The 26,440-nt window shown below is 41.8% G+C and overlaps 1 long non-coding RNA gene and 1 pseudogene across 3 annotated transcripts in view; both read right to left on the reverse strand.

Moving 5' to 3' along the window:
* The window catches only part of LOC105857806 (uncharacterized), a 124,829-nt gene that overhangs the window by 5,134 nt on the left and 93,255 nt on the right, over window positions 1-26,440 (reverse strand). For 2 of the 3 annotated variants that reach the window (XR_012912796.1, XR_012912794.1), the window contains exon 3: window positions 21,454-25,392. This is a non-coding gene — a long non-coding RNA (uncharacterized LOC105857806). Of the gene's footprint in view, window positions 1-21,453; window positions 25,393-26,440 lie in introns of those variants that run through there. The other variant, XR_012912795.1, reaches the window with a different exon arrangement.
* LOC105857805 (small ribosomal subunit protein bS18m pseudogene) lies at window positions 15,006-16,337 on the reverse strand (annotated as a pseudogene).

The following is a 26,440-nucleotide window of genomic DNA, read 5'->3' on the forward strand; positions in this document are numbered from 1 at the left end:
TAGCTCTAAGATTGCGTTGATCCAGGTTCTACAGAGTCTCTGGTAAACTGAGATCAAGAAGTCTTCCTGGACCAGGCACTGAGTTAAGCCCAAGATCAATGTGATAAAGCTCATCTGCTGAAGGTCACAGATCCTTGTGGCTGAGAGGGGTTAGGTAGCAAAGGAGGAAAAGAGACACTGTCACCTGCTAAATCTGGGGGTTTTACTAGACAAGCACACACTATAAAACCTACACTGATCCCCATTGTAAAGCAGACAAATGGAAAGTCAGATATCATTTTATACCCACCCGACTGTTTTTTAAAAAAGAGTTAACTCTGACAATACCAAGGTTTCAGAGAAAGCAGATCAGAGAATCTCCTAGATGTTTCAGGGGAGAATACATTGGTAGATCCACTTTGGAAAACAGTTTGGCATTGTCTTGCCAAGTTGAACACTTGCAGACCTTACTCCTAAGTGTCTACACCCTAAATAAATGCATACACGTATGATTGGTTCATACCAGCCAAATATAATAGCAAAAATTACAAACAAGTCAAATGCCTGTCAATAGGAAAATGAAAAAAAGCAATTATAGCACTTTCACATCATGGAATATAATGTACCAGTGAAAACTAACAAACAATAGCTACACGCAACAACATGAATACATTTTGGATATATAAAAAGAAAAGAAAGTTCCAGAAATCTACAAGCAAGATGATAGGAATTTTTAAATAGAACTTAAAAAAGTATAACTAAACAATATATTGTTTAAGAGTATATACATTGAAATTAAACTGCATTTAAGATGAAATTTGATAGACTGATATTCACAGATGTTAGAAGAGTGATTCTGAGTTTAAGCTTGGTTTGGGATAAGAGAAGAATACACCAGATGAGAATTTTAATAACAATCTAACTCTTGGGTCGGATGGTGGTTCATCAACATTCTCTTTATTTTTAAGTTTTGTATCATTTTTTTACATAACAACATTTTATAAGTATAAAATAATGGTAAAAATCAAATTTTCTTTATTTTAAAAGTTAGTACATAAAATTAAAATATTTATGAAGCATTAATTTTATTTAATATGCATCATTATTCTTTAAAAAGATGTCATGCTAGGCACTGTTGAAATTCAGAAAAAAAGGGCTGTCTTTGAAAAGTCAACCTTGCAATGGGAGGACGGACACATCAAACCCAAAGGCACACGGAAGTAAGTGTCATGCCAGGGGTGATGGTTCGCTCATATTCAGTGCCTTCCAGTGTCAGGCACCCAGCTGAGCCCAGAGATGGGTCAGATGAAAGCTTTTTACTGGAGGATCACAGATCAATGTGGTTGAAATGGGGTTAGGAAGTAAAGAAGGAGGAATGACCTGCTAAATTTGGGGGTCTTTACCTGGAGAAGGGTGTCACAATCCTCGTACATGCCACAAGCCACTAGGTCTCTGAACTATTTTCCTGGTACCCTGAGCTGGCCTCATCTTGCAGGACTTCTTCCTTCCTATCCTGGGCACCTTGAGGCCAAATGTTTGCTAATGACCTGGCAGAGTCACCCTGTTCCTCAGAGCCTAGCTGTGCCCATGAGCACAGAGGGTCCTGTGAAGACAGCCACTTAAATGCGCCCTCTACCAAAACAGCAGCTTCCTCCCTCATGACACGAGATCAGTTCCCTCCTCAGGGTAACCTCTGGAGTGGATCTCCTGCTTCAAAATGCAAGACCAGATTCTTTCAAAGCCTTCCAGTTTTCTCTGTTAAACTTTCAAGTTCCAGCTCTTCCAACTCAACCCCAGCATGTGGGGAGCGCCTTCTGCACTCAGCACATGGGGAGACACAAATGTGATGCAAGCCCAGCCCGGCCCCCAGGGAGTGCACAGTTCAGTGAGGGACTTACCTGTCACTAGGAGCAACACGTAGGACAAAATGAGGCATTGAATGCTCTTGGAGAGCCAAGGACAAAGAGTTCATCTTCCGAGGAATCAGAGTATGCTTTGTGGAAAGTATGGTATTGGAAACAGGCCTTAAAAAAAGGCCTTTGGGCCGGGCGCGGTGGCTCACACCTGTAATCCTAGCACTCTGGGAGGCCGAGGCGGGCAGATAGCTAGAGGTCAGGAGTTCGAAACCAGCCTGAGCAAGAGCGAGACCCCGTCTTTACTATAAATAGAAAGAAATTAATTGGCCAACTAATATATATAGAAAAAAAAAAATTAGCCGGGCATGGTGGCGCATGCCTGTAGTCCCAGCTACTCGGGAGGCTGAGGCAGGAGGATCGCTTGAGCCCAGGAGTTTGAGGTTGCTGTGAGCTAGGCTGACGCCACGGCACTCACTCTAGCCTGGGCAACAAAGTGAGACTCTGTCTCAAAAAAAAAGGCCTTTGGTGTTGCTTGGAACCCATCTAAATCTACAAGTGACAATTCAAGAACATCTGGGTTCTTCTAAGAGTATAGGCAATGAGTCACCACCCACAAAATTTCACAGTGAAAGAGAGAGATTTGATTAACTTATCTAAAAACCTCAGATCTCTGCTTTTCAAACCCACTTACCTCGCCTCTCTCCTGTGTAATTACAGACTCCACACATCTTCTGTTTACACCATCCTTCACTCTTTCCTTCAGCTCAGCCCTCCAAACACCCTGGCATCTAGATGCCTGGCATCTGCTCATCTGTCCTTTCATTAAAATGGTAGGAAAAGTTGTACTTCCGCAAAAAGGTTAAGGAGGCAAGGGAGGCTCTGGGGGAGAGGGGAGGGGTTTTGTCGCTGGCTTTGTTTCCAAGCATCGGCCTTCCAGTAAAATTAATGGCCCTCTAATTTACGGTGGAAAACACTAACCCATCCACTAAATGCCAACCCAACACTTGAAGAACATGTCAAATTTTATTTGTACATAAAGCTTCTACCGTTAATGTACATAAATGCCTTACTAAAAAAGGCCAAGAGGAACGATCATTAAGTAGATTGACAGACCGGCTGCAGTGAAGGGACAGAGAAAGACTCACAGATCACGTGTTATACAGGGACCCGAGTGCAACTCACGGAGTCCACACCAGCCAAGTGATAATAGCATGAACCTCGGGTCAAGGTGAAAGTAATAGAGCTGCATGTGATAAGGGCATTTGTTAAAATGAGGAGAAAAGTGTCTATAATTTAAATTGGTCTCACCTCAAGTCACACTATATTTAAATTTATGTAAGAGGAATTGGGAAAAATGCCCTGAAAAACTATATATGGGGGGAAAAATCATTTGTGATTTATTTGCATATCTCTTAGTCACTGTGGACAAAAAGAACAATGTTAATTCCCTGAGGAACAAATGTGACAAATGGAAGAAGCAGTCATCCCGATATCCTGAGGACTCTGAAGAGCCCAGACAAGGAAGGTAAGCATTTTGGATATTAGTGGTATTGAGCTGGAAGCATTTCTACTGCCCTGTGTAAGATGCCAGCATAGATTCCTGATTCAATTTGCTGATTATCTTATTTTTCTCTCTTTTGTATTATTAACAATAAAAAAATGTTTCAAATAATATCTAACACAGAATTCTTGACCTATTCCTGAAAAGAAGTACAACAGAACCCAAACACATTTCACAGAAGTAGAAATTAACAAAAAGGTGTCTCTCTTGTTTTGTGGGAAGGAACTTCACCTGTACCGTGTTTCCCTGAAAATAAGACCTACCCATAAAATAAACCCTAGCAGGATTTCTAAGCATTTGCGCAATATAAGCCCTACCCCCAAAATAAGACCTAGTGTTGGGCGTGGCTACGCAGCATATCTGCACAACCCATGCCTTTCGTGGCGGATCGGTAAAGAAGATGAGCAGCCCTTCTCATCTGCCCATTGTGACAGCTACTATCCCAGAGGTGACTGGAAAGGTGCGGGCAGCCCCACCAACAAGGTCAGCTCCCCCTGTGAGGTCCCGGCCATCCTGTGCGTGCTGCAAGCTGAGACTTTGAGGGGAAAATAACACATCCCCTGAAAATAAGCCCTAGGGTGTCTTCTTGAGGAAAAATAAATATAAGACCCTGTCTTATCTTCAGGGAAATACGGTACCTGCACAGAAAAACATTGACTTCAGAGGAAAGAGGGAAACTAAGGCAGGTTCCATTCAAATCATCTGAACAGTAATTGGCCAAAGATTCACTTATGGCTACTATGGTGTTTTGCTATCTTGAAACACAAATATTTAGCATGATCTCTTCCTTAAGATGATTAATTTAAAAAACTGTCTGGGATTTGGATGAAAATGGACTTCTATAAGTGATAACTGCCAAACTTTCTGATAGCCCAGATATCACCCAAGCTCACCACTGAAACAAGTGACGCCTTTGCATTCACAACATAGACTGGCTCCACTTGGTAGGTTTAACAAACAGGAATGGAAGTCCCTGCACAGAAAGACGTTTGTCAAAGGCACATGATAGATCATTCAATTCAGGTACTGAGGGTAGCCAAGACTCTGTTAGGATTAACAAGCAAATTAAGTTAACAGCACTGTGTGGCTTTCAAAGACTTTTTAAAAGAATGAACAGCCCCAGATGAACCTGGGCATCATACGAAAGAATTTTAATTTGAGTACATAAGCTAGAATTTTTTCTCAGATTATTTTTAATTTTTTCATATCATAAAGCAAATGAGCATGAAGACTCGAGAGATAGAATACAAATGCAATAGTTAATAGAGAAAGGGTTTGCTGGAAATAATAGACTCTAAATGAGAGAAGACCTAGCACCAGGTACAAGATAAAATTCTATAAGAAGAAAGAATTCAATACATGGGAAAACTTTCTAAAGGTTATAAAATCATTTAAAAGCAGAATGGGCTACCTTATTATGGGGCGAACTCGCTATCACTACAAACATGCAAGACAGGGCAGCCCTTGTCAGAGACACTATGAGCTTATTCCTAGTCTGGGGCAGGGGTTGTCCCACCAAATGAACTCCAAAGGCTTGAAGGGTCAGGGGCTCCATGAGACGCCTGGCTCTCAGAAAAATGCTGCTCGTGCTTGGATAAGCACAGCTATGCCAAACTAGGAGGTGTTAAACCATTATTCCAGAGAGCATGTTAATTCTGAATAGCACAGGGACCCTGGAGATTAGTGAATAATAAATAAAGCATTTCTTCTTTTGTTGGTAGCGGCTGTCCCTGTTCATTAACTCTCTATTTCTGGGCAGCCAAGGGGGATTCTGGAAGGCAAGATGCCTTTGGGTAATTCTCGCTGCTGAGCAGAGCCACTACGCAGCTTGAAGTGTGCTGCCTGCACTCCCCAAAGGGAAAAATCTAGAGCCTTTTCCTTTTTACCATCTGCAACACCTTACTTTTCCTCTTTCTTCTGATTGCTATATCAAATATAACACGATCTATATGCACAATCACACCCCCACGATCAGTAGCATTCCTTTGTGGCTTAGACCTAAACACTGGAAAGATAACTAATTATGGCCTTATTTTTAAGCTATTCGTTGTATATTTTCAAAGTCATATTATAGAAGGTCGTTCTTTTTCCTTGGTTTTACTTGCAATCTTCAAATTGGAGGCTTTTTTTTCCTCAGAAAGCAAAATAGTCTGTTTTTCACCACAACCATTTTGTGTTTTGTTAGATGAAAATAACTGAACGTAAGAACTGGAGAAGAACCACCCAGCATAAGAGGAAAGCGCATAGAAACCTCCTCGGTGGCCATTTATGCATACTCCCTTGCATCTACCTTCCACCTGCCACTCTTGACCTCGCAGGTTAGGGACAAGCCACCCATCCCACACTCTCTCCCCAGCCCTTATGCTCACAGCCTCTCTGTGGCCACTTGAATGTTGACCCCTCCCCCTTGACACTCTGTTGTCTTCTGTACCACTGAATTATTCTGATTCTCTCCTTATTTCTCTGATGCTAACTTTATGCTCCTTTTTTTTTTTTTTTGCTTCTTCCTTTTCAAATTCTCTTTTCTTCTAAATATCACTTTCTTTCCTTTTTCCATATTCTGCTCTTACCCTCAAGTCCTTATTGCCTCATTGGAAGTCACTCTCAAGATTGCATCTTCATCCCTGACCTCTCTCCTCCTCTTCACACCTGTGAGTCAACTGCCTGCAGGGACATCTCTGCCTGAATACCCCACTCACCTTGGAATCACAACAGCCCATTAACTAGTCAGATAATTGTCCAAGGTCAGTTCCTGCCAGGGCTTCTTCAACTGGAAAACAAAGGAGCTTAACCACATTGTCTCCAAGGTTCCTCCTAAATACAGTGATATTGTCAGATACTGAACTCACTTATCCTCTTCTCCCATAAATAAGCTATTTTTTTTTTTTTGTCTTCCCTTCTGCATGACTTCTCCCAATTACAACTGCGCTCGAAACCCCAGAGATCTCGAGGCACAGTTAAAAACGATAAAACAAACTTGAACCAAGTCTCACCTTCCAGTTCAGGGTCTTTTCACGTTACCCACCTAAATATTTCTCAGTCTGCCCTAAGCTCTATCTGGGACACGTGATATACTCCATGCTCACATGGAGGTGGTTCACTCACAGTTTCCTAAATTTGCACAATTTTCTTCCTCTTCAAACACTTCCCCTTACTCCCAAGTTCCTCTGCCTGTTGGAATCATGCCCACTTTTCAAGGCCTTTGGCCAATGGTACCGAAAGTAAGCCATTTCTGCTCCCAAGCAACCACAATTGTCTCTTGGAAGTCTCTTGGACACTCTCTGCCCATTATCCTTCACCTTGACTGTGCCCTACAATCACCTAGAAAGCCTTTCTAAAAATCTCAATCCCCAGGCTGTACCCCAGAACAATGAAATCAGAACCCCTGGGGAGGACCCTGCTGCTGGTGTTTTTTTCAAGTTCTCCAGATGATTCCAACCTTCAGTCAAGGTCGATAGCCACTGCTCGACACCATTCATCAGTTTCTTCCTGGTAGTTGTAATTACACTTTATTTGTCTTTTCCCCACCACTAAATTTGAAACTCCTTGAGGGCACAGACCATCTTATCTATCACATCTGCTTATCCCCTGCAGTTCTTAGTGAATCAGAGATGAGATGCTATAAATATTGTTGAATTGAATTTGGAAACTTAAAACTAACCATAAACTTCAGTTTTAGATCTTGCAAATAATTTTAGAAGAGGGATCACATTAGTGGAAGATTAATTTGAATTTAAAAATATAGGTCTCTGTCTGCTATTACCAAAAATATTCTAATATGACTTTGAAATCAGACCGTCTCTCATTAGAGACCAACAAACTGCAAATGTGTGTCCTTTGCTTTTACACTTTTATTTTTGAACTCTTGACAGATAAAATGAGTATTCTACGATTCCTTGAGAACCAACTGCAAAACGTGACTGTGTACAACAAAAGCAGTCAGTGGTGTGCACAACGATCTGCTTTGCCTAGCTCTGATTTAAAAAAAAAAGGTGCCACAAACAAAACTGCAATGTGAACTTAACATAGAGCATCTGACCTCCTTTCAGGAACTGCAGAAAATGAAATGAAAAATGAGACGAGGAAGTCTTGCCAGCATTTCATATGGCTACAGTTGCTAAGGAAACTGCTTTCTTAGCTTCACCCTGTCCAGTGCAGCCCATTGCATGCATACTTCTGGGTTTTTGAAAATAAGGATATCAAAGAGGAGAAAGATGATACAGAATAAAAGTCGGGGTGGTATTGGTCCAAACAGAGCCTTGCACTGTTTCTCTCTGCCGTGATGTTCTTTCTCAGTCATCTAGAATTTTTGCCACCTGGCAAAACCCTCCTGGAACTAAAATTATAGAATTAGCAATAGGGTAAACAAAACAATAGGAAGCCCTATTTGACATGCAGCAGTAGCTAAAAAACTGCTTCCTCACCCTACCCCGGCTCTTTCTTTCCTGCTGGGAAAGTGGGAGGCAACTCTTAACCCAGCAGGAGAAGCGCCTCAGCTCTCTCCTGCCCCACATCTCAGGAGAAAGTGCTCCGAGTTTCTCAGCACCATGACCGTGACCTGGAGCTCCGAGTTAGCACCTGTGAACCCGAATTGCACACGAGGGAAGGTGCAGGCAGGGAACACCAGCGTCTCCAAGTCAAGCGAGGGGAGCAGGCTGATTATGGGAAACAGGGAAACCAAAGGTAAAGGAGGCCCACGTCCCTAATTCTAGGACCTCACACGGGAACAGAAGAAAGTACACAGGACCCTGAACAACATGTAAGGAAGATGCCACTCCATCCACGGTCAACTCAATGAGCAAACATTTCTTCAACATCTACTGAGTAAATATTATGCAGGGGTGGTGATGAACAGATTGATTTTGGAAAGTCGTTTAGCAATAAATATTACTGTTCTTCATAGTCAAACATGATACCATTTTCCTTCTTCCTCCACTTGCCATCAAAACCTTGGTTTTGGCTGGGCGCGGTGGCTCACGCCTATAATCCTAGCACTCTGGGAGGCCGAGGCGGGCAGATCGATGGAGGTCAGGAGTTCCAGACCAGCCTGAGCAAGAGCGAGACCCCGTCTCTACTAAAATAGAAAGAAGTTAATTGGCCAACTAAAACATATAGAAAAAATTAGCCAGGCATAGCGGTGCATGCCTGTAGTCCCAGCTACTTGGGAGACTGAAGCAGAAGGATCGCTTGAGCCCAGGAGTTTGAGGTTGCTGTGAGCTAGGCTGATGCCATGACACTCTAGCCCGGGCAACAGAGTGAGACTCTGTCTCAAAAAAAAACAAAAAAAAAAAAAACAAAGAAAAAACACCTTGGTTTTGAGTTTCAGTGAGAATAATCTATTTCCTTTTCCACCTCTGCTTCTAGGTAGCATAAATAAAAGTTCTCTATACAAGAGACTAGTAGCACAGTTTGGATCAAGGAAGAGAAAGTTGGGTAGCTGTGAAAAAGGTGAGCAGAAGGCATTTCACTGCTGACTGTATCTTTTGAATTTTGAACTATGTAACTTTTTTCAATAGATAAATAACATTTAAAAATAAAATTAAATGCTGATTACCTAGGCCAAAACATCCAAACTATGAACTATGGGTATTTTTTAGGATATCTTTGGGGAAATGATATTGACTTTTCGCAAATGTATAAGATTTCCAAAGAATCTATATAATATGTTGCATATATTGTCATCTGGTTATTAATCTTATGAAAGGCAATTAAAATATATTTTATTACATATAATATATAATTTATATACCACACATACTTTTAAAATGTGGAATACTATTATATCATGCAACATAGCTTAATAAGTTCTTTTTATTCAAACTCTTGGGATATTACAAATAAGCCGGTGATAATGTCCTAAGATCTAAAGATATTTTTGGTTTTCTCAGTCCTTAAGTCAAAAAGCATTTCTCTCTCCTGTGGTTTGCGCAGTATGCTATATGAAGCAAGTGAACTCACTGCAGTCAGAAACTCTGAACTAGCTGGTCTAATAGTAAGTAGATAACTCTCACTGGGTTACCCAAGTTCTTCTACTTCCACAGCTAAAAACCAGGAAGCACAATACAGTTGTGGTAATGTGAAAAGACTAATTAACGACCTATGGGATTCTCTTGGGTAGAGTGTGAAATCTATCCAAACATTGATTATGTTTACTTTTTCTGAATTTTACAGGTGAATGAAAAGATGCCAGTGTGTTTTCTCAGATGTGTGTCCCCTGGCAAGGGAGTTTTCTGCAGACGTTACAGCCACAGGCTAGCGTAGTCTGCTAAGCCCCAAGATTACCATGTTGGTCACATAGGACCAGAGAACATTCTTCACACTTCTGGAAACCTGCTCCACAAAATCAGTAGGTCAAAAGGATTTCCTGTATCTAAAAAGCATGACAATAAAATACACAAGACATCCACCTGAAATACACTATTTTTTTTTTTGAGACAGAGTCTCGCTTTGTTGCCCAAGCTAGAGTGAGTGCCTTGGCGTCAGCCTAGCTCACAGCAACCTCAAACTCCTGGGCTCAAGCAATCCTACTGCCTCAGCCTCCTGAGTAGCTGGGACTACAGGCATGCGCCACCATGCCCGGCTAATTTTTTCTGTATATATTAGTTGGCCAATTAATTTCTTTCTATTTAGAGTAGAGATGGGGTCTCGCTCTTGCTCAGGCTGGTTTCGAACTCCTGACCTTGAGCAATCCACCCACCTCGGCCTCCCAGAGTGCTAGGATTACAGGCGTGAGCCACCATGCCCGGCCTGAAATACACTATTAAGAACATATCCTAATCTGGCTTAAACTCCAAGTCCTGCTGCTTTTGCTCTTGTCTAGATGTAGCAGGAATGATACCTGAGGCAGGTGAGGAGAGGTGCGAGGTGCTTCTCCACAGATGTCAGGGGTCCTCAGCCCAGGCTGCACATCAGAGCCACACAGAGAGCACGAGAAAATACCCAAGCCTGGGACCCGCTCCAGACCACTCAAATCAAAATCTCTAAGTAGGAGGCTCTGGTGCTTCCCAGGTTGAGAACGATTTCACTGGTTCACATGAAGAATGATTTCAAAATGTGATTAGTAAAAGGTAAAAATATTTCTAAAGGCGAAGGCCATCTGAAGAAGGTACTAAGATATTAGTTGTTGGACTGTGGGTTTCCAAGGTAGGTAAGGTTGTGAGTGTGTGTGTGTGTGTGTGTGTGTGTGTGTATTACAAAATGGCATGTTTCCTAGCTATTCTTATTGTTCTTTGGTTTGGTTGCTCTTTTTCTTTTTTACAAAAATTGCCTTGGCTAATAAAAACTTGGGACAACCTGGACATAGAAAGGCATACATCAAAGAAGTCAAAGATGTAGCTTCCTGCTAGGGAATGCTTTTGCTGCATAGGTGCCAACCACTTGGCCTGCAGGAAGAAGGCAAACTCCCATGTAAAACCTTGGCCAACCCTGCCAGGGCTGGCTGAAAAATTCTACTCCTTGGGCCATGAAGCATTCTCAGCTCCCCACAGCACCAGCTGGCAAGGCCTTTACTCACACAACCTGACTGTTCTCTCTCAGGTCTCATGACCAGCAGGTTTTGGGGCACTCCTGGCAAACTTCTCCTTGAGGTCTTCCTTGTTTCCAGAATGTACGCGTGTACGCTCTATGTACACATGTGTTTTGGCAGGGGAAAGATCTCCTTTCGGATTTCCTTTGAGGATGCATTTAAAGCACTGACTTCAGGCTGGGCCAAAACGACCTGTGCACAGAGGCATGTGTAGGCGGCATATGCGTTCTTTCCACCTAGCATGAAATTCGATACAGCATCTTTGGGTCTGAGGAAAAGAAGGTGGGAGGAGAGCTGAGGAATGTCTTCATTTCCTTTCCTGTCATTAAGCCCTGCCTGGCCTGGGCTTTGTCAGCTCGGGGCAGACTCCCATCTCCAATGTGAAGCCAGGCTGTTTTGATTTCGCTTCGTTTGGGATCTGGCTCAACCTTGTTATATGCCAAATACCCTCCAGGGTGGCCTACTTTTGGGGATCTTCTCCTTGTCAGAGCTCCCGTGACTCCGTCTTTCTGTCCTTTAGGAGAAGAGCACCCCACACCCACACCCACCCGTCCCAGGGAGAAAGCTCCAAGGCTGGTTTGCCTGCTATTATCAAAGGCTATGCGAAAAGCATTTTGCAAACTCAAGTGCAAATTAGGAAAACGTGAATGACTATGACAAAAATGATACCAGCCAGGTTCCCAAATAAATGGGGCATGCTCTGAATTTGATTGAAATAAAAAAAATGATTCAAAAATCATGTGAAAATTGGGCTAGAGACAAAAAAATTCTCCTTTTCCCTGCTCCTGCTCAAATTTCTCTGCCCTCCCTAACCAAACCCAACTTACTTCTACTTGTAGTGATTTCTCAAGTCTGCAAAACTAGTGCAAGTGGAAGCAGGTTTGTTTTGAGAAACCAAAAATATTTCACATCATGTAGGCTCCAGAAGGAATTTCATGGGCTTTGGAGTTACACAGACCTGGGTTAGACTCTTGATCTGCTACATAATAAGCATGTACCTTGAGCTTCTCTTAATCTCTGTGGGCCTCAGTTTCTTCCTTAGTAAAAGAAGAACAATATCTCAGAGGGTTAGGATGAGTACGAAATGAAATAATGTGACGTATTGGTGTTCACTAAATATTGTCTTTAAATGTGCAAATTGGTTAAGAATAAGGTCTTTAGACTTCAAATTCCATCTTTTGAGTTTAACTGGTTGTGTAACCTTGGGCAAGTGATTTAACCTCTCTAAACCCCATTTTTTTTTTTTTTTTTTTTTTTTTTTTGAGACAGAGTCTCGCTTTGTTGTCCAGGCTAGAGTGAGTGCCGTGGTGTTAGCCTAGCTCACAGCAACCTCACACTCCTGGGCTCAGGCAATCCTGCTGCCTCAGCCTCCCAAGTAGCTGGGACTACAGGCATGCGCCACCATGCCCGGCTAATTTTTTATATATATATCAGTTGGCCAATTAATTTCTTTCTATTTATAGTAGAGACGGGGTCTTGCTCTTGCTCAGGCTGGTTTTGAACTCCTGACCTTGAGCAATCCGCCCGTCTCGGCCTCCCAAGAGCTAGGATTACAGGCGTGAGCCACCGCGCCTCTAAACCCCATTTTTTTCAAATATTAAATAAGAATTAAAAATTCAGCTCATAAGATATGGTACATTCTAACTATAGTCATAATTTTAGAAAAGTTTATAATTTTAAGCCACTTTCAGATTTATAGATAATTATAATTTTTTTTCTATTAGCATATGTATAGCTCTGTTTCAACATATGTGCTTTACTGGTACATGGGAAATTTGCTAAAGAACATGATTATCTCCTCTCATACAGTAAATGTGTTTATGTTTAGTTATCAAGTTCATTTTCATATGGAGTGTTTGAGTGTTTGAATCAAAGGTAACTTTGTACTAGTCAGTTAGACGTGGCCAAAAAGTGTTTCTGTCCCCAAGTATAACTATGCCACGTTACCTTACACAAGATGATCAGCCACTCCATTATTGATTAGACCCTTCTTAGGTGAGGACATTAGGAGTAAAAAGTCAACAAGAGAGAAGTGCCCATTGTAACTAAGAATTTTGGTGGACCAATGGGAAGCCTGTTTTGTTCTGATAGACAGGAGCCCAGGGACAGGGATGTGGAGAGGAGGGGAAAGGAGAAACTGTAGGAGGACCGTGTGCCAATCAGGAGACTGAGACCAGAGTGCCACGGTGGGTGCAGCCTGATCAGACCACACCTGAGACCCAATCTAATCCCATGACCTTCTGTTAGTGGAGATATAATAATGACAAGACATGATTCATCATTGTCTCTAAGTCAGCCACGTCCAATCCAATAGGGAGCATGCTCAAGGCATAAGAGAATCTAGTCTTGGGAACAGAAGCAGGAGACTGGGGGCCATCTGGTAGCAATTGCTGCTTCTTTTCTTTTATTTATTTGTCTGGTGTTAAGAGTTGCAATTTGGCCAATAAACATGGACAAATGACATAAAAGTTTGCAACATTATGCAACACCTGGGTGCAAGAATGAATTTCATGGGACTTTGTGTAACCTTAGGATTCTGCAAAGTAGGAATGTTATATTATTACTATTAATATTTTCAGGGATGAACAGAGAATGAAGCACTGAGGCTCTCCCAAGCTAATGAGTGAAGGGCATTCAACTCACCCAACCCTCTTTCTCTCTACCACATGCCCTTGGCCATCCATGAAGCATGTGCACACACATGCACTCTCAACCACACGCATGCACACACACACACACACACACACCCCTTTCAACAGCACCCTTCAGATCATGCCAACTCAGTTGTCACCTACTTAGCTTTCTTACAAGGCTGGTCATGTCAGGTGGCTAGTACCTCCACTCTCCTACCATAATCCTTTAGAGACAGCTGCAGCCTCTGCCCATGTTTATTAAAGTGGGAACTTGTGGCCGGGCATGGTGGCTCATGCCTATAATCCTAACACTCTGGGAAGCCAAGGCAGGATCGTTTGAGCTCAGGGGTTCGAGACCAGCCTGAGGAAGAGCAAGACCCCATCTCTACTAAAAAAAAAAAAATAGAAAGAAATTAGCTGGACAACTAAAAACATATAGAAAAAAATTAGCTGGGCATGGTGGTACGTTGCCTGTAGTCCTAGCTACTCGGAAGGGTGAAGTAGGAGGATTGCTTGAACCCAGGAGTTTGAGGTTGCTGCGAACTAGGCTGATGCCATGGCACTCTAGCCCAGGCAACAGACACTCTGTCTCAAAAAATCAAAAAATAAAGTGGGAACTTGCTTATTATTGTTCCATGGGGCTTGCATTGTGCCTGACACACAGCGGGCATTTTTTATAGCAAGGGAGAGAAGGAGGGAGGGAGGGAGGGAGGGAGGGAGGAAAGGAGGGAGGGAAGGATACAGAGAGGAAGAAAGGGAGGAAGGACGGAGGGAAGGGAGGGAGGGAGGGAGGGAGGGAGGAAGGAAGGAAGGAAGGGAGGGAGGGAGGGAGGGAGGGAGGAAGGAAGGGAGGGAGGGAGGGTTTTTGCAAAGGTTCAATTGATATGACTTGCTCCAACTTTAGTCGTTATCTTGTTTCTTTTTCTTATTTTTGCTCTAATTCCAAGGTCCCAGGGGGAAAGAGTGATCCAAAATTAAGATCAAATACTTTACTGTTCAAAAATAAAGATATTTCTAAAAGAAAGTTTATAGATCTAAAACTAGGTGTTATATTATCCATATGGATATGAACTATTAAAGTCAGAATTCTGTTAAACTTTTACCATAGGAAATGGCTAATATGGCACATCTACAGAGTAGAAAACCTTTGAAAAACTATGTTTAGAAGAAAATTTCATTGTATGGATAAAAATTTACAAAATATATTTAAGTTTTTAAAAAAGCAGATTGCACAACAAAATGTATAATAGATCTTCCAGTTTTGGGAAAAAAAAAACCTATGTATGAAAGAATAGATAGGTATACCCCAGAATGTTAAAAAGGATTATTTCTGGGTAATGAATTATAAGTGATTTTTATTTTATCTTTATGCTTTTAAACATCTTTCCCAAATTCATGCAAAATTTACATGCATTAAATTTATAATCAAAAAGGAAATTATTACAAGAAAATAAAAGTCATATGAATACTAAGTGGAAATGTGAACACTAAATGAGAAAGAAATGATTTAAGAAAATCTCCGCATTTAAGTCAAGGTTTGCAAAATGTGATGGTTACTACCAGATGTCATAAAGGCAAGAAGATTTCTTTAATTATTGTTTTCCAGATCAAAATTCCCAGAAACTTCCACTGCTATGTGAGTGGTTTCTGATTACTCTGTACAACAAACCAAGCTCTTAGCTTTCCTGCTTATTTTCCAAGCAAGGCTGACCATCATCTCTAGGGAAATACATATGACTTTATACTTAAGTCCTCCCGAAAACTCAAATGCCACCGCAGCTCATTTCAGTGTTATTGTTTGCTTATTTGTTTATTTGGGAGGGCTGTACAAACACAGACCCACACACAGACAGGAAACCATAAAATAGCGACCTTACTGTTTGGAAACTCAGGAAGACATGTCTCCATGTATGCCATGATAACATCTGCTTCTAATTGAAATGATTTATCAAAGTGCCCATCAGGAGAAACGAGTCAGCAAGTGCATAAATCTAACACAAACGCATTCTGCTCTGAGCTTGGAAACATAACGTCTAGTCTTCTTTCTGATGTCAAGAAGGCATCAGCTAGCTGGCTGAGCCCATGCAAATCAACGCATATCTCAATAGCTCAGTCTCCCCATCTGCGCAATGCAATTTTTTTTTTTTGGCATCATGCAACCACTTACTGCAAAATAAGTTTATTAGTGGTCATGTTATGTAATTTATTCCCGATATCTGATGTTGCAAACTTTAGGGTCTTTGAGATACACAGGATCCTTGTATGTAACTGGCATAAACCCCAGTATTTGAGCTCTCTTGATCCCTTTTGTGATTTCTCTCTGTTTCATCCCACAAAGACCTGTTATGTGTCTTCCATAAATGCATCCAGTAAATGGAGAAATAAACTGGGACAAAAGCTATACATTCTTATAATCTACACGTTTTCCACACAAGATACATTTCTTAGGAGGCTCCTTATAAGGATTTTCCATTGGAACAGGCATGTCCTCATTGCTGGTCACCTGTTTGTACCATGAACAACCTCTGCTCCACGACACTGCGTGAGGGCCAGGATGGGTGAAGCAGACAGCAGCCGTGATCAAGCGTGCCAACTTTTTCCTCCCTAGACCACTGCAAACAGTGACCACGGCTGCCATGATTCCCCGTCTGCATAATGGAATTAATACAAGATACTGATGGCCAATTTATATCTCTGGCCATGGGGACGCTTCTCCTTTACTCATTTATTCTTCTGATAACCATAACGGAGGACTTTCCACGTGACAAGCATTCATCCTCCAGGTCTTTATTCTGTCCCCACAGACAGGCTGCCTGTCTGGGGCCCCCACTAGCCTTCCCAAAAGGCACCCCAGTCCCTCCTCTGCCTGTCCCTTAATCCATCATGGTGAAAATGGAGGAGGAAGGGGGTGCACAAAAGAAAAGCGCCATAAAGCATGTTATGACGTGACATAGTATGGCATAAGGTATATAGAACACGGTTGGTTTCTCGGATGAAATCACCTTATAAGCCCATGGCCGCATTGCCTTGCAGGGTGGTGGTACCTGGAAATGATTTAAAACTTTGTGTTGTTTTGCATCTGTTTGTTTGATGTTCTATTATTTGTTTTGGCTATGCCGTTAGGACCTACTGAAGGTCAAAAGCAAATACACAGTAAACAAAAGGATGACCCCAGATGCCGCAGCAGGATTCAAAGGAGTGAGGATTTTGCTTGGTTTCAGTAATGTTAGAAACACTTCTCTGGTCTCACCAGCAGGGGGAGAGAAGGCTCAGAGTACTTGGGAGGCTCAGCAACAAAGTGCTTCTCCCCGGAGCAGTATTGCCTCTGCGAACGCTGGTGCCCAGGACTTAATACCTCAAAGGAACCCTGGTCTTCAGATTTAGAAAAGAAAAGAAATCAATCCTGGGATCTCTGAATTCTGTATAACAGCACTGGGGCTGCCACATGCAGTCTGAGTCACAGAGTTGGCACCGCCGGGGCCTCTCCTTCTAAAATGACGCGCAAGTTGGTATTCCAATGGCAGCGTGTAGCCTGGCACCGGGTAGAGGAAGCTGCATTTCCCCGACGTGTCTGAGACATGTAGCAGTGTGGCTTGTTTAAAGTTTGTCTCATTTTTTTTATATTTTTCTTTGCTGGGGGTCAAGCCAACCCAAGCAGCCAATTCCCAAGCTTTCATTTTAAGCAGTAAGCACGGTTCGCAAATATTTCCCTGAATAAAGAGGACTGGAACACAGGTGCAACCGCAATATTCACGGGGGTCTTGGACACCAGTCCCCGTAAGCAGGAGATAATTCATGTAGTGAAACATGCAGGAAAATAGGAAACAGGAAGCAAAAATGCGTCACTACAGGACAGCAGCCAGCGTTCTTCCTTATCCAAGAGGCTCTAATCTGAGAATTACATGAGCAAGAAGATAGGAATAGTCTACACCACCTGTGATGGTTAATGTTCGGTGTCAACTTAACTGGATTAAAGAATACGTGGAGAACTGCTAAAGCATTATTTGGGGATGTGTCTGTGAGCGCGTTTTGAAGGGAGATTGGCGAGTGAGTCAGTGGACCGTGGGTTGGGACTCCAGGACTTACATCAGCCACCCCTCCCGCCCTCATCCCAGGCTGTCTGAGGCTTTGGGACTTGGATACAGCCACATTACCAACATCCCTGGGTCCCCAGCTTGCAGAAGCCTCCATAATCACATGAGCCAATTCCCCTAATAATCCCCTCTCATCTATCTATCTATCTATCCATCTACTTATGCTATTGGTTCTGTCTCTCTAGAGGACTCTAATACATTGCCACAGGGAGGAAAAAAGTTTTGCAGTAGTATTATTCACCATAGCCAAAAGATGGAAGCAACCCAAGCTCCAACAGCAGATGAATGGGTACACAAAATACAATTGGATATTATTCAGGCTTAAAAGGGAAGGGAATTCTGACCCATGCTACAACATGGATGAACCTTGAGGACATTATCTTAAAGTAATATAAGCCAGTCCCAAAAAGACAAATACTGTATGATTCCACTTGTATGAAATACCCAAAGTCATCAAATTTATAGAAACAGAAAGTAGAATGGTGGTTGCCAGGGGCTGGAGGGAGGAGGGAATGGGGCGTTAGTGTTTAATGGGTACAGATTTTCAATTCAGAAAGAGGAGAAAGTTATGGAGATGGATGATGATGATGTTTGCACACCAATGTGGATGTACTAAGTGGCACAGAATTGCATACTCAAAAATGGCTAATATGCTCAATTTTATGTATCCTTTACCACAATTTTTTTTTTTTTTTTTTGAGACAGAGTCTCGCTTTGTTGCCCAGGCTAGAGTGAGTGCCGTGGCGTCAGCCTAGCTCACAGCAACCTCAAACTCCTGGGCTCAAGCGATCCTCCTGCCTCAGCCTCCCGAGTAGCTGGGACTACAGGCACGAGCCACCATGCCCGGCTGATTTTTATATTATATATATTAGTTGGCCAATTAATTTCTTTCTATTTTTATGGTAGAGACGGGGTCTCGCTCAGGCTGGTTTTGAACTCCTGACCTTGAGCAATCCGCCCGCCTCGGCCTCCCAGAGTGCTAGGATTACAGGCGTGAGCCACAGCGCCCGGCCTACCACAATTTTTTTAAAGCTTAGTATTCATAGAACATCTTTTGTCCAAAAGTTAGAGTAATAAATTCGTTGACCCCAAAGATTTCTATAAACAGTCATCAAGAATTGTGATGCCCATAGTAATGATGGATTTACATCCGTCATCTGCCTATTTCATTCAATCAGAGTGAGAGGTTGTCAAATGACTGTCTAGGATGAAGGGCAAAGTCTCGAACTCTAAAGAAAAATGAAGTTATTTTCTCATGCAAACTTGAAGCCACCTCGTGTGTGTGAAAGCTGAATCTCTGATCTTCCCTGGCATCCACCACCCACTATTATTCACTCGCCATGAACAAGCAGCATTGAGCACCCACGGTATGCAAACCACCAGTGAAGTCACAGTGGAATTTACAGAGAGATATAAAACACAACTCCTACCCTCTAAGATAAAACAGAGGACTTGAGACAATGAGACACACAAGCAAAGATAAATACTAATAAAATATAGTATTTCATAAGTACCATGTCAATGTAGCAACCTGACAAATAAGCAAGTAAGAACTTAGAAAAATAGAAAAGAAAAAAAAAAGCTCAATTCCCCAAGGTTATATATCAAGATTAAAGGCATTACATCTATTCTTGCACTAATAATATCTAGTGACAACCTGATGAAATAGCTATCACTGCTACCCCAATATGGTAGATGAGGAAACCGAGGTTGACTGAGGTCAAATAACTGTGCAAGATGATCAACCATTCGATGAAAACACTGAGTTCTCATTCAGGTTCATCCGACTCTGTAGCCTGTGCCCTTAATTCTCATTCTCTCTTGAATGTGTAGTACCATACTTTATATCTGATTTCTTTTTTGCACCCTTTAAGTGTGATTTTGAATTGCCATTTGGCTACACAAAAAATATAAAATATTTGGCAGTCTTAATTGCTGAGCGTATAAACTGTGTCAAGCATCTAGAGCAAAAGATATTTAGATTTGGATACTCAGAGTCACATATGGACAAAAGACAAAAAAGAAAATCCCAGGTTGTGATTTGGTAGCACAGAATGACAATTAGCATTCCAGGAATCACGCATGCACTAATTAATCATGGATGTCACTGACTGCTTTAGGACACACGGATAAGAAACTGCTTTTAATATCTAATTCCATATTAAGGATAGTCCTTGTCATGATCCTAGGAGAAAAGACAGGTATTATAACATCTTCGTAATGGCATCGATTTATAATAGCTCGTAGAGATAGCCCTAAGATTTGAAAGTCTGGGTGCTGACATTAAAAGGTGTCTGGAGCCCAGCCTCCTGTTTTCAAAAGACCCAATGGAAAGTCTGCAGATTCCTTCCTCTCAACTACCAATAAAAGTTAGTGTTCTTCCACAGCACTTCACTTTTAATATGATACCATTAACAATGATCACTAGAATATGCTATTTTGGCCATTTTTTTTTTGTAACAGCGAGCATCCACTTGTGCTGATTCATCCACAGATTTTCCGTCCAGATGCCCCATTGGCAAAGCCCTGGAGCCTTTCCTTCATTAGTTCTCTGCTCCAGCCATCCGAGGAAATTCCTTCCCCTTCTCTCCCCTGATCTGCCCGTGCAAATAGAAGCTATCCAAGGAATAAACAAACCTGCAGGAAGAGATAAGCCAGGCTGCACTGAGGAATACGCGGGAAGGGTCTGCAGGGGCTGGAGGTTGGACTTGAGATGGGGCTGCCTTTCTCTACCCTTGAACGGGGCCAAGGTAGAAAGGTCAAGGTCACCAGGGAAAGAAGGAAGAGAAGGGAACCAACCGTCTGCTGCTGTGAAGAAACCATCTGTATCTGTCTCGAAATCTTTTGTTTCTGTTCAAATGTGTTTCACCTACTTTGTTCTGGATGGTTTTTATTGTGACAGGACTCAGAGATGAGTTTTTAAGTCTCACCGCTAAGTGAGCAAAGAGAAATAATACAATGTGCGTGCTTATGCACATGCGTGAGTACCTGCAGGGGACTGTGTGTGTGTGTGTGTGTGTGTGTGTATTTTTTTAATCAAGAATATCATGTTTTAGCCCCAAAGATTTCAAAGTCAGTCAATAATTGGGGGAGAAAGTGAAGAGTAACTTATTGTTCTTTTGACGAGTTTGCTTTGAGGCAAAAAAGACACAAATTGGTTGGAGCTTGCAGAAGAGAAAGGAAACTAACTTTCATTGAGTACTTACTGTTCACTTAAGATAGCTTATTAAATCCTCCCCAACACCTTTCGAGTTAAGTATTATCTCCATTTTATGGTTGTGGAAACGGAATCCCAGAAATGTTAATTTACCTAATAATCTGGGAAAAATAAGTGGCAGCGATGGAATTCAAATCCAGATGTTTCTATTATACCTTCACCTAGCAGGGAAAGGCTAGCTGAGCCGGAAGGATGAGAAACCCGGAAAAGATGTCAGCACATCAGCTAACAACCACGTCAACTGTGCATGCTTGTTGTTAATATGCCCTTGGCAATCTTATTGATATTCAAATAAAGCACTCCATGTGGCTCTGGACATGATGCTAGACATGATTATGATATCCTAGGACATGTAAAATCCCCCTAAGATTCAGAACCCAGTGATAGAACAAGGCTTAGTTAACAGTCTATTGATTTTTTTAAAGAATCCATATTTAATTTTACATAGGAATTCATATTCAGTGTCTTGCTCTTTTATTCTTAGCCATTTAATAAACAGATTGGTTTTTTTTTAAGAAAATATATAATCAATGGGAAAATATGATAAGCTGTTAATTAATTTTCCTCATGAGCTGGTCAGACTATAAGTTCACAGCAAAGCCAGCACCTACAAACCAATGTCAACACATCTTAATTATGGGGAAAATCTGCAGGCAAAAATAAACCCTCTCTTAGGGTAATAGATGCAGAGATAGAAACTTATGAAATAATAACTTATGAAAGGTCAAAGATAGTCCTAATTCTTTTTCTACATTCTTCCCATCAAGAGTTGTGCTTGTACCCACTCTTGGGTTACATTTCCTTAAATCTGGGTGGGCTCTGTGATTATTTGACCAATAGATTATGGCAGAAGTGACTTTTTCTGGGCCCAGGTCTTTAAAAGACTGACAGTTTCTTGGAACTCGGCCACCATGCTATGAGGAAGCCCAAGTAGTCCCAGTGGAGTGACTCAAGTAGAGAGGAAATGACATCCCCAGCCACAACCACAGCTGAACTCCCAAATGACAGCCAATATCCAAGGCACGGTGAGCCACACTGGAGGTGGATCCTGGAAGGTGGATTCTTCAACCTCAGCTGGTGCTGTGTGGAGCTTAGATAAGTTCTTCCCACTGAGCCCTGTCCAAATGGCAGTTATATGAGCAAAATACTGACTGCGGTTGCTTTAAGCTGCTAAATTTCACTTGGGTCCTTGGACAAGTTATTTCATCTTCTCTAGGCTTCATGTTCAAGGTGTGTGAAGTCTATGTTAAAAAGGCCTATTTAATCTGACTTTTGTGTGTTCCAAATGAAATAATAACTGTGAAAGTCTTTTTAGCTGTAAAACAATTTGATTATTAGTTGTCATCATCATTTTCATGACGATGGATGAGTTAATGTTTGAGAAGGACTTAGAACAGTGCTTGGCACATAGTAAGTACTGTATACATGATTGTGTAATAAGATAAAATGAATGGGATCAGTTTGCATCCCTTCACTAGAGTCCTCAGCATCAACCAACTCTGCCTGCCTCTCTGGCCTGACCTTGTCATGCTACTGTCATCCTGCTCATTGCTGCCACACACACTGGCCCTCTTCCTGTTCTCTAAGCTTTTCCCTCCACAGGACCTGTGCACTAGCTGTTCTCTCTACCTGTAGAATTATTAATATCTTTCTGGATCTTTCTTGCTTGGCTCTTACTCATTTTTCAGATGTCAGCTCTTCTGAGAGGCTTTCCTGGATCACACCCAATAAGTAAATTATTCCTGCCCTCCCTTCCACAATTAAGTCACTTTCCCATGCATTATCCCACTTTATTTTCCATAAGACTTATGCTCCTGTATACAATTATCTTGCTGATCTGTGTACTCCTTTGCTGCCTCTCTCCCCCCATGAGAACATAAGAGTACAAAGAACAGGGACCTTGTCTGTCTTGTTTGTGACTAAATCCCCAGTGCCTAGGAAAGAATCTGGCACTCAGCAGGTGTTCATTAAATACCTCGTGAATTAATGAATGAAAGAAGCCTCTCTTCTAGCTGCCTTCTGGGGTGTCAGTGATCCTGGTGAAGCACAGTGCCCAGTACTGGACTCAGTGCACTGGGTGATATCAGACCAAGAGTAGTGGCAAATACTATGGACATCTATCAGTGCAGCCTGAGATCAAATGAGCTATTTTGGCAACCACATTCTAATATTGACTCACATCATGCTTTCTTTCAACTCAACCCCCTGAGCCTTTTTTCTGCATGCCGCTCCAAGATGTAGTTTACCCTCTCTGTATTTATGCTTGTCCACACCTGGCTGGTGCCTTTAACTGTTCCCTCTCCACCCATGCCTAAGGCCATCGCAACAGATAAAAAAACAGGACAGGAACCGGCAGCACAGGAACTGCCCCAGGCTCTGCCTACAACCTGCCTCCCCCACCCTCTCCAAGACTTTTCTGTCAACAGATCTCTGGCTGGCTGGCTCTGTAGCTGGATTCTCCCTGCTCCCCTAACCTCTTTGGATATTACTCTATTGAATGGCCCTGCCAGCTTTTAGTTCTGCATCTCCCCAAGACAGTACCACCTGATTTCTATAAAAGTGCAGCTTTCAAATCCCAACCCTCCCTTGTCTGGGAGACAAGAACAAATAGTACTGAGGGGTGTGTGTGTGTGTGTGTGTGTGTGTGTGTGTGTGTGTCTGTGTGTGTGTGTCTGTGTGTGTGTGCATGCGGGCGCACATAAAATCTAAGCATGAGACCTTACATTTATCCTTGCTGAAGTCTATTTTGTTAGATTCCACCCACTGTTCCAATAGTTCTGGATTTGTATTCAGTCATTCAGTGTATTTGCTAAACTCATCCTGCTTCACAAAATCAGCAAAGGTGATCAGTGTATCATGAATAATCTCATAAAGTCGCTGTTAACAAATATTGAACAGTACAGATTAAAGACAGACCGTCTTCAAAGATCTCTCAGTTTGACAATGATCCATGAAGCAGCAAGCTCCATGAACTAGTGGTTCTATCAGTTGACAATACTGCCTAAACACAGGATCATCCAATCCACAGGTCCCCTCAAATTCATAGAAGAATTTGATAACAGCCTTGCCGAAATTCAGTAGTTTGTTTGCCTATGTAGTTTTTCTACATGCTTATAGGCAGCACACAGTTACAAACTGGAAATACAACACTGCTGTGAGTATTAACTTTATTCCCCTACCCACCAGGAAAGAATCTGGCCAGGGGCCAAGGTTCAGGATGGCATGTCTTGAGCCACCTAGACTAATAGGGGTCCCTGGCTACACCTTGTGGCAATTACTGCCTGCTCAGTCTTCATAGGCTCTCTCCCACCTCTCTGAGAGCCATGGAGAATCCAGATGGATTCCCCTGCCTGCCCTGGTTGGATTTCTTGAGGAGGACAGATTGATCACATATCCATATGGCTGTAGTTCAAAGCAGTAAGTTAAGATGCTGGAGGGAGAGGATGTCTTTCTGCCAGAGCAAGAGCACAAGACAACTATAAATTCAAAGTGCAGAGTCCAGACCCCAAAATGCTACTGCAATGGAGTAGGACTGGGGAAGCCATTCAGGGAAGTCAGTGATATCTTTTGAGACCCTCTTGTGCTATAAAGAAAGGAAAGCTAAAGACAAAGACTATCTCTTTCAGATGAAGAGTGGGAAGGCTGCCTTCCATCTGACCTTCCTTTCACCTCCCACGTGGTTCTCATCTCTGACTCTAAAAAAGATGTACCAAAAAGCAGAAGGGGTCAGGAAAAATCAAACTAATTATTAATTATAATATTACTTATTGTTTTTCTGTTTCCATTTTCATTGGTTTTTTTCCCCCCATTGACCAGGTCTTACTAATAAGTGATTAATACATGTCTTTCTTAACACAGATCTCAGCAGCCAAAAGATTTGATATATTGCCAATGCATTTTCTTTTTAGGTGAGCAGTATGAAAAATGTGGGCAAACACAGTCAGAAAATGATCAGGACCTGGAATTTGTAGCACAAATATATTTTGCCCCACTTACTAAACTACATCCTACTTGACTCTTTGTTAAACCTGCAAAAGAGGAGAACTACTCATTCTCCAAATTCCTAGAAAAAAATAACGATAATATTTTATGGAAACAATCAATTTTCTTTTCTTTTTTTTTTTCTCAGTTTACTTTATTTAATATGCAGAAATGGTCTTAAAAATCTTTCTCTCCATCAGATGTTTGATCCCCATGAAAAACTTTTGGTCTTTGTGCTCCAACATAGAGCTTTACTCTATCAATGAAGTGATTTTCCTGTTGTAGTGCATTCTGAAGTTCTTCATCTGTAGAAAGCTGAACCCAACCGAAACCTTTGTGAAAGCCAGTCTCTTTGTCAAAAAGTAGGAAGCACCTTCGTATATGGCCAAACTGTGCAAAGTGTTCTCTCACCTCACTCGACGCAGAGGTCCAAGGAATTTTTCTAACAAACGCAACGGGCCATAAACACGCGTACACAGGAACATGACACTTCTCGCTGCCAAGGCCGCCATCTTTAGACTGGAAACAATCGATTTTCTTTATCAACTGAGAAGAAATAAGCGTGAACCTTTGAACTACTTGAATGTAGCAGAATCAGAGATGTCAAATATCAGAGTCATGAATCCAAGTCACTTTTTGAAAATATCAAGACAAACATACTTTTGTTCATTCATTCAAGAAATATTTAATGGTCATTTACCATATGAAAAACCCTTCACTAAATACTTTGAGAAAGTTGTGAAGGCATATAAGAACTCTCTCATCTCCAGAATTTGATAACATTTTTATAGAGGTAAGACAAACCCAAACATCTATAACAATGAAAGAATTGTATATGACAGCACAATGTTATCAAGTTTTGTATTTGTATTAGTTATCAGCTGCTATGTAACAATCGCCACAAGCTTAGCCACTTAAAACAACCCACATTTATTGTCTCCTAGTTTCTGTGCGTTGGGAATCTGGGCACAACTCAGCTGGGTTCTCTGACTGACAGTCTCTCACAAAGCTACAATCAAGGCATCAGCTAGGATGGGGGTCTCATCTGAAAGGGCAATTGGAGAAGAATCTGATTTTAAATTCACTTATGTGTTGTTGGCAAGATTCAATTCCCTCTGAGCTGTTGGACTGAGGGTCTCCATTTATAGGTAGCTATTGGAGGCTGCCCTCACATCCGTGCCACATGGGCTTCCCAAACATGGCAACTTGTTGCACCGAGCCATCAGGAAGACTCTGTAAGCAAGATAGAAGTCACAGTCTCTTGTAATGTACCACAGAAGTAGCCTCCCCTCATGATGGAGATGTCCTACTCATTAGAAGCAAGTTACTCAAGAGATGGGCGTTATTTAAACAATGAATACCAGGAGACAGGGATTGTTAAAGGCCATCTTAGAAGTTACCTACCATGATGTTTAAATAGGATCCAAATAAGAAAACATACGTACTAAGACAATGGCACCCATTCAAGTTTGGGCAACATGCTTTTCCTTGTTATATGAGGTGTTTACAAGCAGAAGAAGCAGAAAAATCTTAGTAATCTTTGCTGCCCCCAATATTGGAAAGATAAGTATCACAATTATCCTAGAGGTGCCAT

The sequence above is a fragment of the Microcebus murinus genome, chromosome 17 (genome assembly GCF_040939455.1).
Source record: "Microcebus murinus isolate Inina chromosome 17, M.murinus_Inina_mat1.0, whole genome shotgun sequence".
NCBI lineage: Eukaryota > Metazoa > Chordata > Mammalia > Primates > Cheirogaleidae > Microcebus > Microcebus murinus.